The 12,768-nt window shown below is 31.0% G+C and overlaps 2 long non-coding RNA genes across 4 annotated transcripts; both read left to right on the top strand.

The window, feature by feature from the left end:
- The first annotated feature begins 5,517 nt into the window (after positions 1-5,517).
- LOC107884916 lies at positions 5,518-6,361 on the top strand. Of its 2 annotated transcripts, none has more exons than XR_001680232.2 (4): positions 5,518-5,771; positions 5,853-6,037; positions 6,097-6,222; positions 6,286-6,361. It is a non-coding gene; the product is annotated as an uncharacterized LOC107884916 (long non-coding RNA). The 2 variants fall into 2 exon arrangements; XR_001680233.2 differs by having other exon boundaries at positions 6,112-6,222.
- A 444-nt stretch (positions 6,362-6,805) lies between these two features.
- On the top strand, positions 6,806-11,212 carry LOC107884917. 2 transcript variants are annotated; one of them, XR_001680235.2, is made up of 3 exons: positions 6,806-7,020; positions 10,730-10,853; positions 11,038-11,212. It is a non-coding gene; the product is annotated as an uncharacterized LOC107884917 (long non-coding RNA). The 2 variants fall into 2 exon arrangements; XR_001680234.2 differs by having other exon boundaries at positions 10,730-11,212.
- Positions 11,213-12,768: the final 1,556 nt, after the last annotated feature.

Genomic DNA, 12,768 nt, shown 5'->3' on the forward strand with positions numbered 1-12,768 from the left:
AGTAGACGACTTTGCCATGTTGGTGACACAATAATCTCTCCCATGGCCCTGAGATTATCTGGTGTTGGTGGATTCACACCTCGTCGCACATAGCGTATTGCCCGTAGTGCTTGCTCACGGGAAACCTCTATAGCGGAATTTTAATAAATCAAACTTTAAAGGTATGAAGATCTATTGTGTCTAGCAGAAACACAAATAACTGCATTTTGGCTGATGCTCTACGAAACATACGCTATGGCCGCTATGACACAATGGCATATTTAAGAGTATCTTATTCGGTGAGAGGGTTGTGAGCTTCCAGTAGTTTTGAGGCTACTAAAAATCACCCACGACCAAAGGGGAGCACTTTGGCCGTGACCTATGAGCCGCATCGCGTGGTGGCCCGAGGGCCACGTCGGTGGAACTCATAGGCTTTGTACAGTGTCCACGCAACGGCAATTGAATGCTGAGGATTTATGTGGGGAGAAAATAAATAAAATAATAATTAAAGTTTGGCTATTAAAACAATATAATAAATTAATATGAGTGATATACTATATCATTGTAAGATAATAAAATTTGGCACATAGCAATATAATAAGATTTGGCACATAGCAATATAATAAGATTTGGCACATAATAATGTAATAAGATTTGGCACATGGCAAATATAAAATAATATCATAATAAATTTATCGTCATTTCTGGTGAAATAAAATCTATGGCACGTTTTTCCCGGCCCACGGGAGGCGACACACCATATCACTCATAGCGTGTCCTCGCAGGGTTACCGGGAAAAAGTGCTTTGGCTTTACACTTGCCGGAAAACCATTTTGTGGTGAACAGATTAAAGGGACCCGCGTCTTGCGACGCCTCCTCTGACACACAGGTTATACAAACACGAGTTTTGCATAACCTGTGGCCTACGTGCTTGTGTGGGGGGGACAGGGGAAATAAAATAACAAATTACGACTCTGACGCTGGGCTGCATTGTTGACTTCGACTGGGTCAGCTGTTGGCCGCCGCCCGGGCTCTCGTGGTTTGTTTAGCCCATCATCATGATCCGTTGTCGGGGTCGATGTATGAGGATGACAATTTTGTTACGTCGTCGTCTGAGTTGGTTGGTGTCTGCACCCACGGGTTGAACAAAGTGGACGGTGTCGCGTGGTGTTTTTTGACAGCGTGTACGTGAGCCGTTGACCGCGGAAAATGGTGACGACCAAAGCCGTTGAAGGCAAAAAACTGAGTGTAGAGATGACGATCCGGCTTGGCCCGCGACGGACCTTTTCGGTATTGTTGAGTAGTGGGGTAGGTCAGTGTCGTGTAATAGAGGGAATTATTACAATATTCAGGCTTGGTGACAGTTTGCTCCGCTGGTATCGTGCGACGGGACCCCATAGATAATATAAGAATAGATAGGACATAAGAACTTATCACATGAAAATTTAGTGATACTATTTTAAGGTTATATGGGGCGAATATTGATGTGATAATTGATAAATAATAATGAATATTAAATAACATAATTTTATTTTGTTAAAATATTATTTTCCAATTTCCATTTTCCAGGTACAGGTGGCAAAACAATCAAAATACAAACTGACAAATATCTAAATATAACTGGCTATCATATTTATTCATTACTATTTAATAAAACAGTTTTGCACATAACCTCAAAAAGCCTCATATTGTCTTTCTCTCTTTACTTTCTCTCTTCCCCAAAAAAGCACACGGCCTCATATGGAACTGGTATATCCATTCTTATATTATCTATGCGGGACCCGACGTAGGCGCCGACGGCATCGACGGCCGTGAGCAATGACGTGTAGGTACCGGTCACGGAAGTGGGGGTCGGGGGACAGTTGTTACATGATACTGCGGTTATTCCTGCATTGGCGCGCGATAATCATAACAATGTAATAATAAGGTACGCTCGTGAATGATAATATGACTGGTATGTTTGTTGTATTTAATAATAAGAATGCAAAAAATGCTGTGACGTTACAGGGTATATGAATATGCAAATAGGCCCTTTAGCAAAAGGTAGGTACCATATAAATTCAATTGGGTGTATAAACTAAATGACAATAAAATGGAATTATATAAATCCTTCTTGAAGATTTCATTCCTGGACAGCCACCAATGGTTGGACTTCAGCCTCTGCCACCTGTATTGCCGCCATTCCAGATTCGTGGAGCTGGTAGACCTAGGAGGGGCCGTAGTTGTCAACGGGCAGCAGCAGTTCCAGAAAATCATGAAATGGTCCGGCATCGAAATGTGCGCCAACAACCAGGTGGTGGTAACCTTCGATTAATTGAAGATCACCGTCTTCTCGGTAACTATACATTAAAGTTAAAAATACATTATATACTCTAGTTACCATACTTTAAATATAAATATTATAGGGAATTCGGATAATATTGAGGCACCAATCCTTGAATGTAAGCATATAGAAATAAAATATGATAAAAATATATTGTGTCTTAAATCTTAATGAAATATGACATTTTGTTTGTATGATTAGCAAATAATGAAGACCGAAATGAGCGACTTGATCTACCAGGAAACGAAAGTATGCTTTAGAGTATTTCTATAAATAAAATGTTGGAGTGTCACCCTTGGGCGGTTCTGCACCCAAGTACTAATGTTTTGTATTTTATTCTTCTACGCTCATGTGCTTATTGTAACTGTATTACAAATTGCATATTATTCTAACAAATTTAAAAATAATAAATAAAATAAATAATTTATGAATAAATATTTACTATTCTAAAATTTAATTTGTATTAAAGTTGAACTGCCAGATATTGATGATACGTTAGTGGAGGAAGAGGTCTATGAAATAGTTGAGCTTGGCATAGATGATGCTCTTGTTGAAGGTAGATTGATTTTAAATGTTATAATACTGAAACATTAGGTTAATAACTTTCAATTTTGTTTCAGAACAAAACACTCCACCAACTCACCAGGCAGTTGATTTAGATATCCCTAAATTCGAAGGCAAGTTATTATTATAATAATTTTCTTTTAAGAGGACGTTACACTTACATTTGTTATCTCCGTCTTAGAAGTTTGTAACATACCTAATTTTACTCTCAAAAAATCATGTTTAGCTCAACTAGTTTAAAAATTAGAGTGAATTTACCTCATAAAATGTAAAGATAAGATTTTAAAGCGAGTTATAAAAATTTATTTTTAATTTTAAAATTGTAAATTTTATGTATATATTAAAATACACATAACTCGCTTTAAAGTTAAAACATAATAAAAAGCCTACAAGAATCCATATAATAAACTTAGCCTTAAATTTTAGAAGAGGGCAATTTAATCTAATTTTTAAACTAACTGAGCTAAACGTGATCTACTGAGCTTACAATTTTCTATGTTACACACTTGTAAGACGAAGACAACAAATGTCCTTGTTACGTATTCTTAAACCGAATTGAAAAATAAAAATTTACTTATACTTTTTATTCTAAAGGTGACCCTGTAGACAGATGTTTCATTTGCCTTGAAAGTTGGAGCCAAGTGAAATCGGCCAATATTTTGGTGCCTTGCGGTCACGGATGGTGCTGTGATGAGTGTGCAATTCGACTAGACAAATGCGGAGTTTGCAAAGTAGAATTTCCAACAACACAGCCCATCCGTATAATGCATGTTAACCTAGGAGATTGTAAATATTAATAATGATACAGTAAATTGAAAAATTTTTCTTTTATAATTAAAATATAAAATTTTTATTAAAAGGTAAATGGATGCAAAATACATTATTGCTCGATCCAACTGGAAGCCAGTGCCTTGGATGTATGCGCCATGTACAATATGTACCAAACCAGGCGCAATACATATTGTTGGACTGTGGCCATGGATGGTATTGTGCGAGCTGCATATCAACACCTCCTGCCACATGTGAGGTCTGTGGCGATATGGTAGATGGTACCTTAAGGATATTTTTAAATTAAAAAAATATTTTTTGTGACTTATTTATAGATAAATATTTTTTTTTCTTTTATATAATATAATACTTTTTTTTTATTTTTAAAATTTCATTTGTTTTGTTTATTAAACTTGTTTCTTTACTAATTTTTTGCTTTGTTTGGTTATTTATTTTATACTAAAATGTTAAGATAGCTAAAATAAATTTATCATTTTTATATTTACCTATTAATTATTATTTGGGAGAAATTCTACCAAACTTCCATCAATAGCAGATAATATAATATGTTTTAATTGTTAAACTAAATTGTTCCAAAAACGTATTCCAAAAGATAAGAACACCACATAATATTAATTTATCTATCATAGAGATTGGCTCAAACGACTGTAAGACAAAATATTTAAATTTCTTGTTTTGATGTTGAAAATTGTTAAAAAGCTTACTCATATAATATCTACTTAATATACCAATTTAAATTTAGGCATAAATCATATAAGCTCTTTGTCAAAATATGGACAAAATGGTAATTTATATACAACAATAAAAAAAACAAGTTATTATTTCAAAACCAATATCTCTTAATAGTAATACTTGAAAATGTCATCTATAATGTATCATTGATATAATTGAATTCAAAACATAGGCACATAGTACATCCTGTTTTTTTGGTAATATCTAAAATATTTTCAAATAATAAAATGCCAATTTGCCAATTTACCAATTTAGGTGTTTCTGAAGTTCTGAACTCTGAGAAGATTTCCTTTACATCATGGAGTGTGGTTTAATATGCTTTAATAAAATCTATATAATGTTATACTGTTATAACTTATTATAAATATATAACTTATTTACTTATATTATATTAAAATGGTTTTCACTTATCAATTATCATGTAGACATGCGATTATCCCCATGACAAAATGCAAATCACGTGATACAAATACGTCGGAGTAATATACAAGAAATTCGTTTGCCCAAACCGGCGTATATTTCCCCTTAAAATTGAAACCGGTGTGAATTTAAGAAATTCGTTCTACAAACCGGTAGAACTATTTTATGAAAGCGGTTTCATTTTTCTGAACCATATCGATGATATGGATAATAATATAATATCGGTATAGTTTATGTTCGAAGTAATTGATATCGGAGTAGTGTTATGGTTGGCAGTGAACATTTTTTTTCGGAGTTATACATGAATGTCGTAGTAGCATATTGTCGTAGCATTGGTGTTATCCCGTTTGATCTACATTCGTAGTTGTGTATAATCGGAGATCTTGTATTCGTAGCATTCGACATTCGGAACAATATTATGTTCGGAGCATTATATTATCGTGGTAGTGGATTATCGTAGTAGTATTAGTAGTAGTAGTAGTAGTAGCAACCCGTTTCATCTACACTTGCACCGGCCTGCACTCGGGACGATTGTCGGTGCAACCTGGGTGCGGTTTAGTGGGAAACGCTATGCCTATATTTTTATCAACTCATGTCTTGTTATCGCAATACTCGTTGTCCAAGCAGCGGTTTGCAACACGGTTCAAGATAATATACCTACAACCGTGGTTTGCACTTCATATTCGTTTATCAACGTTCGGTAGCCGGCTGGAGGTTATCTGTCATTTTGTTCGTGTGAAATGAACGTTTATTCCGGACATTATTTGATTAACGCTTCACGGTTCATACAATCCGAAAGGAGCCTCAGCTCGTCACAGGATATTACGACAAAGTAAAGCATCGTTTGAAGCTTGAACTGAACGATGATAACCATTTTATGATACGTTAGTTTTTAATAGTTTTCGTACTATAAATTTGTACTATTAAACGAATAATTGGTCAGTCGGGTATTATAATATGATTGGTGAGTATCTAATCGATGCTAATTATTGTGACAAGTGGCTACCGGATTAAACAAGTGTATGTGTTGTACATTTGATTATAGCGTTACGATGGCAGTTCCAGCTGTAGTATTGGCAAACAAGGCGATGATCGAAGAAGTGAAAATCAAAGACGCATGTATTGGTTACGATATCGATGCGTTTATTGAAAAATTCAGACCAGATAAAGCAAGTCCAAAGATAAATATTCATGCGCGAAAGATACACCTCTTATTCACAATGAAAATGTGTAAGTTAATATTATTTATGATTTAGGTAGCACACTTTCACACTTTTACACTTTTACAGTTTTTGAATTTTTAGAAATAATAAAAATGAAATTTTACCAAATATATTGCACGTCATCGGCAATACACCTTTGGTGAAGTTAAATCGAATACCTCAAGCAGAGGGCATTGAATGCGAGATTTTTAAGTATTTATAAATATAGCATGTAGCTTACATAACATTTTTATAAATATTAATTATTGTGTTTAGTGGCAAAATGTGAATTCTAAATCCCGGTGCTAGTACTAAGAGTAGAATCGGATGGAAAATGGTTGAAGATGCTGAACGTCAAGGATTGCTATAACCTGGAATAAAAATAATTGAACCTTCATTGGAAAACATGGGTATTTAATTATTTAGTACTTTTAAGTTTTTTTTTTATCTATTTACTGATATTTTATTATAGAAATTGGATTGGCCATGACTGCTTTGGTTAAGGGATATGGTTCCATAGTAGTGATCCCAATGAAAATACCACTTGAAAAGGTAGATGCTCTACGATTGCTTGGTGCAACAATTGTGCGTACACTAACATCGGCTGCTTTTAATGCATTTGATGGTTTGGTACGTGTAGCGCATAAAATACATTTAGAAGATCCTGAAAATACCATAATACTTGATCGGGTAAGAAAATTTGTCAAGTTTGTTGAAAATCAACTAATAACTATTTTTGTTCTTAGTATCATAACAAATATAATCCATTGGCACATTTTGATGGGACTGGTCCATATTAGAACAAACAAATAATAAAGTAGATGCAGAAGTGGCTGGTACTGGTACAGATGGCATAGTCTCTGGCATTGGCAGGAAGTTGAAACAAGCACTTGGAGATAAATGTCGCATAACAGCACCTGATCCTAATGGTAGCATCTTATCACTGCCTGAAAGCTTAATGAAACAGATATACAGATGGCATTGATTTTTATTTTGTGACAAAAGTGTTGGGTAATAATTATAATTATTAAATAATGCCTGATATATTATATTAACATAGGCGTACCACAAACTTACTCACAGTTTCTTGCAAATTTTTTATAACTATAAAAATAAATTTAAAAAAAAAACCTATAATTCATGCCCTTTTGTGAAAAATTATTTATGCAACATATTAAGAGATATGGAAAACTTATTTTTGTATAACTATTGAGCTATTTATAAAATTTATAAAATAAAATGTAAAAATTTAGTTTTAACTATTAATTAGGCATTATAATTCATAACTATGAACAATTCTAAGCCTTGGTAAAATGGATGTAAACTCTTAAACATATCAATAGCATAATATTCAGTGTTTATCTGCAATGCTAATTCTTGTTCTATAAAAATCATCAACATTACAACCATACTCGCTTCTTATATGCATATTTTAAATTTTGTTTTCACCAAATATAGTTTGGATTTAGTTCTTTCATTGTTACTGATGAAAACGCTCTGTGTCCCACATCACCGTGTAATTCGTACTGACAAGTGCAAACAATTGTATACCATACACTTGGTGGATAGGGGCACAGCGGACTTGTGTCCGCTGCATGTAGTCAAATCTCTAATATACCTAAATGAATAAACAATCATATACAATTTATCAATCATAAATAATTTTTTAATAATATTTTGCGTGAGGCACATGCCTCTGTGCCTCTAGCCACTTGCTACTGTTACAAACTAATAAGCTAAGGATTTGAGGATTTGAACATAAAAAATACTTGTGTGTGTTACTACACACAATAGAAGTAAATACGATAATAATTTAGGAGAACAATACCTAAGAAACATATTATAATGAAATCTAAATTTTTCATTCAAATACACAACTTTAATTCCAACTACATGTACAAGCTCTTGATAATAGAACATTTTTATAATTGTATAATTGTATTTATACTCTATTCGGAATGAGATTGTACCCCGGGTGCCAAGTTGTGCGCATGAGCGTGGCTTTGTTCAGTGGCGGCGCCCAATGCGTCACCTTATTGGGGACGGCGTCTGACCACCGCCCAACGAAAACAGGTCGCTGCCGGGGTACAATCTCATTCCGAATAAAGTATAGTTGATTAAATATTTATAAAATGTGTTCAATTTGGTCACAAATGGTCTGTTGTTGCCTATAAAGTATTCAATTCAATAATTATAAATCCTGAAATGTATGAAAAATATGTTTTAAGATTTTATCAAAATATTCCCAAACAATTATCGTTTAAACAAAAGAGTAATTTCAATAATACATATCAGTACTGTAATCACTCACTTATTTTTAACAGTAATGCATTTCGTTACATAATTAATTTAAACAGATCATATTTATTAATTGATTTATATAAAATAGACTAGAGTAAAAATGTATTGTTACTAACAATTTACTAAAAAGCTATACATTAACAGATTTTAACTCTCTGTCTGGACTGTCTCTCTCTGAGTCTGGACAGATGTCAGATACAGAATAGAGATTGAGTAATGACTAGGGTTCGGATTTGAAGGCAAATGCCTTTCTTTTATTAATCATAATAGACAAACAATTTTTATATAAAAATGTGTTTCATTTAATTTCTTAGACGATAGATGCATTTTTTTTTTACCTTTTTTTGCCTTTTTACTTATAAATGCCTTTTTTGTGTTAAATTAACTGGTATAACTCAAGTAGGTTAATTTTTAAAATTGTTTTTAACTAATTCTTAGGACACACCAGGTTAAAGAAAAAGGTAATCTATTAATTATACAAAATAGCATAAACTTAATGTAGTTTAGTATTCATGCTCATTTTTAATTTGTATTTTTCTCATAATGTGTGCATTTGAAAGCGTTTAAAAAATGTTCACTATTTTATTTTGTAATATATTTATTAATTGCCTTTTTTTTGCCTTTTTTTACATTTTAAATGCTTTTTTTATTGATTATATTGCCTTCAAATCCGAACCCTAGTAATGACTAAAGAGTTTCATATCCATAATATAATTGGTTGCCAACAAATAAACAGTTACTAGTAATTACTAGTAAGGGCAGTTTGTTACACTGTTGAGAAGTTTTTGCGATCACCTTAATATGTATCTTTGATGTCAATAGTATTTATAGCTTTGACATAGAGTATAGATTATAAACAATTTTAAATGATAATATTATTATTAAAATTAATATCCGATATCAACACAACTCACAATATTACTGAATGTATTATATTTTATTGAAAAAAATATGAACCTTATTTGTCATAACAGCTAAAATGATTTATAATTGATTCCTAATTTGCTTCTTATTATAAACGATTAACAACTAACAGGGATGGGCAAGATACTCAAAAATGCAATATCGCAATACTAGATACTAGATACTTGGGTTTGGAGTATCGAGATACTAGGTAGTCCATACTTACATTTTAAATATTTAGATACTCGATACATTTGAAAAAATTAGTCATAGCCTATGACGCATAAGATTTTTTTTTAATTTTATTTGTACACAATTAGGTAGGTTGTGAATCTAGACAAATGCATTTAACTTTAAAATTCCAAATATTAGTCAAGTATAAATATATTATAATAAGTCAATCGTTAAATTAAATAAATAAATAATAATAAAAATTAATTATAGATATCATCATATCGAATAGTATATAATGATACGACAAAAAACGTTAAATGCATTTAACTTTAAAATTTCAAATATTAATTAAGTATAAATATATTATTGTGTTCATTACCTACTTTATCGCCGTCATCTGTCACGCGAAAGGTACACTATACAGACATACAGTCTACAAGTACGAATAGTATGATGCACTATGTAATTTGTACAGTCGTATAGATCAGTGTTTCTCAACCTGGGGGTCGCCAACTTATTATTTAGGGTCGCGTATGAATTAAAATTGTATGTATTATATGTATCTGTAAATATTTGGTATACATTTTGTTTATTAAAAATAATTATAATATTATATGTTGTATAATTACATATAGTATTATATTTTATGTTGTGTACAATGCACAGTAATTTTCGTATTGATTATTAATAGTATTTAAAAAAAATATATGTAGGGGGTCGCTAAAAAATTGAAATTCAAAAAGGGGGTTGCCACAGTAAAAAGGTTGAGAAACACTGGTATAGATTACGGATATGGATATCTAATATAGGTACGGACGTACGGTAAAGACGTAAAGTCCCATTCAACGTGTATGTCTGGTGCATCACAGGTGCGTACACAGATATAATTTAATATGGCTAATAGGTTGAAAAATAATTTTGTACAAGTCGTACTGCAATTAAATTATGGGCTTATAAATTTAAATTAACAGCGCATATTATTTTACACATATTATAGTATTACACTAAAACATAGTCAAACAGTCGCTGTTGGTAGATGAGGGAGTAAAAATAATCCTACCTATAAAATTAATTTTTTAAAGTATCGAGTATTTTTTGACAAAATTATTTTGTGAAATACTCGATACTTCAATTGTATCGAGATACAAGATACGAGATACAATTGTATCTAAGATATATATCTGAGATACTTGTATCGAAGATACTGCCCAACCCTGCCTACTTGCCCTCTTTTTTACAAATTAAGAAAATAACTTTAATCTTAACTTATGTATATTTAATCTAAGATTTAAATATTTGATTAACTTAACTCATTTGTACTTAATAAGTAAATGTTTTATAGGGTTCCTAACTATTCGCTATAGTCTACGTCAAACTAACTGGCAGATGGTGATAGTACCCACAACAAGACGTTTTAAAGCTGGTACTACAAATTTATTTGACACTCCATACCTATACCAATACCGGTTCGTTAACTCTATTAAATTTCGATGTTGGTCATTTATTTTCTAATTATATTATATTATTATGAGAATTTATTTTTTTTTCACAGTGTTAAACAACTCTGTAAATGTTTGTGTAAATCAAAATACTAGGAGAGTTTTTGACTTAAAAATATTGTAACTTGATATAAAACTGTTTTTTTTCCAGTTAAATTATGTTACGCGGGAGTGATAACGATGTGGATATTATCAACAATTTGTTATTGTTATTTTTTCATGGAGCTTGTATATGTTGGCTTCGGTAATCGGAAAAAAAGTTTAGTGAAAAATATACCGAAAATCTTACTCTTGTACAATTCTACAGTTGTGCTTTGTATTTTAGGGTGTAAGTGTAATGTACATAATGCCACTTTATGGGGGGGAGGGCATTGAACAAATAATATTATGACTGAAGGACTTGAACCGATTTTCAAAACTCTGTGGACATAAGCATCTAACTATTTGGAAATTAATTAGAAAAATAAAAATGGACATTTCCGTAGGTGAAGCGAAATTAGCTTTAGATACTGTAAAAGATTTGAGAACTATTAAAAAACTAGGGCAAAATAAGAAAGAGGTGTACTTAATTATAATTTTACATTTTATAACATTATTATTATAATTATATAGGTACTATAATTGTATTTATTGTTGACTATTGTTTTACATTTTATTATTTTAGACTTGTATTAAATTTTATTTTATTATATTTTAATATGTGATTTAAGTAAGTAATTAACATTTTTTTTATGTAACTTAAATGTATTTTTCAATTAAATTTTAACATATTTATACCTCAATTTTGATATATTTTCATTCATTTTTATCAGGACTTTTTTTTTCTAGTGTGGGACTTTTTTTATTGTGGCTCTTGGCTTCTATCATTTCTACATGGAATATGTGTTGTTTGCAATCTATTATATACACAACACTGCATAGACCACAGACTAAAATATAAGCATGGCGGGATGGGTGGTCCGGTGACAGCAAACTGTGTTTACAGTGATGTATTATTATAATGAGTCAATATAACGAAAACGTTGAAATCAAAAACAAGACTAGTTATTAGTAATAATTAGTACATATTTATTTATAATTAGTTTATAATTAGTTAATTAAATAGTTAATTTATAAAAAAAAACCATATGTGTTGATTTTAATATTGATATACTTAATTGTAATAATTCTACATTGGCAACAAAGTACCTACTTTAATTTAATGACTGAATATGGTTTTATTTCTTGTATAAACTCATTTACTATGGTTAGCCAACATTCTAAATCTTGTATTGACTATATTTTTGTGAAAGGTTTTTCAGTTCAAAATATTAAATCTTTTGTTTTGAACTTAGATTTAAACCAATAATTTCATTACTATTTTTACTTTTACTAATTCTCAGTGTTTAAACACTGAAGTAATTACTGATTCTAATTATAATAAATATTGCATTGATTTTAAAGAACTTAATCAACTTATATTTAATGAGAATTGGCAAAATATATTAAATGTTGATAACGTAAATAATGCAGTAAATATTTTCAATAGTAAAATAAATGATGTACTAAAGTTTTTAAAAATCTTAAACTAAAAAAATGGATAACGAAAGGTTTAATAGTTTCTATTAGAAAAAGAAAAGTGTTGCCTAAAGTTAAAAGAAAGCGTCCTTTTGATAGTAAATATCTAGACTTTTATTTGAAATATAGAAACTTATTTCAATTACTCATAAAAAAAGAAAGAAATATGTTTTTTGAAAATGAAATTGTAAATGCTAAAGACAATATTAAACAAACATGGAGTTTAATTAATGAAGCTATTGGAAACTATTACGTTACCAATGATAGGAATATCAATTGTGTTGAAAATAATAAGTCTATTCTTTTATATGATGAAAAAGAAATT

This window comes from Acyrthosiphon pisum, chromosome X (assembly GCF_005508785.2).
Source record: "Acyrthosiphon pisum isolate AL4f chromosome X, pea_aphid_22Mar2018_4r6ur, whole genome shotgun sequence".
NCBI lineage: Eukaryota > Metazoa > Arthropoda > Insecta > Hemiptera > Aphididae > Acyrthosiphon > Acyrthosiphon pisum.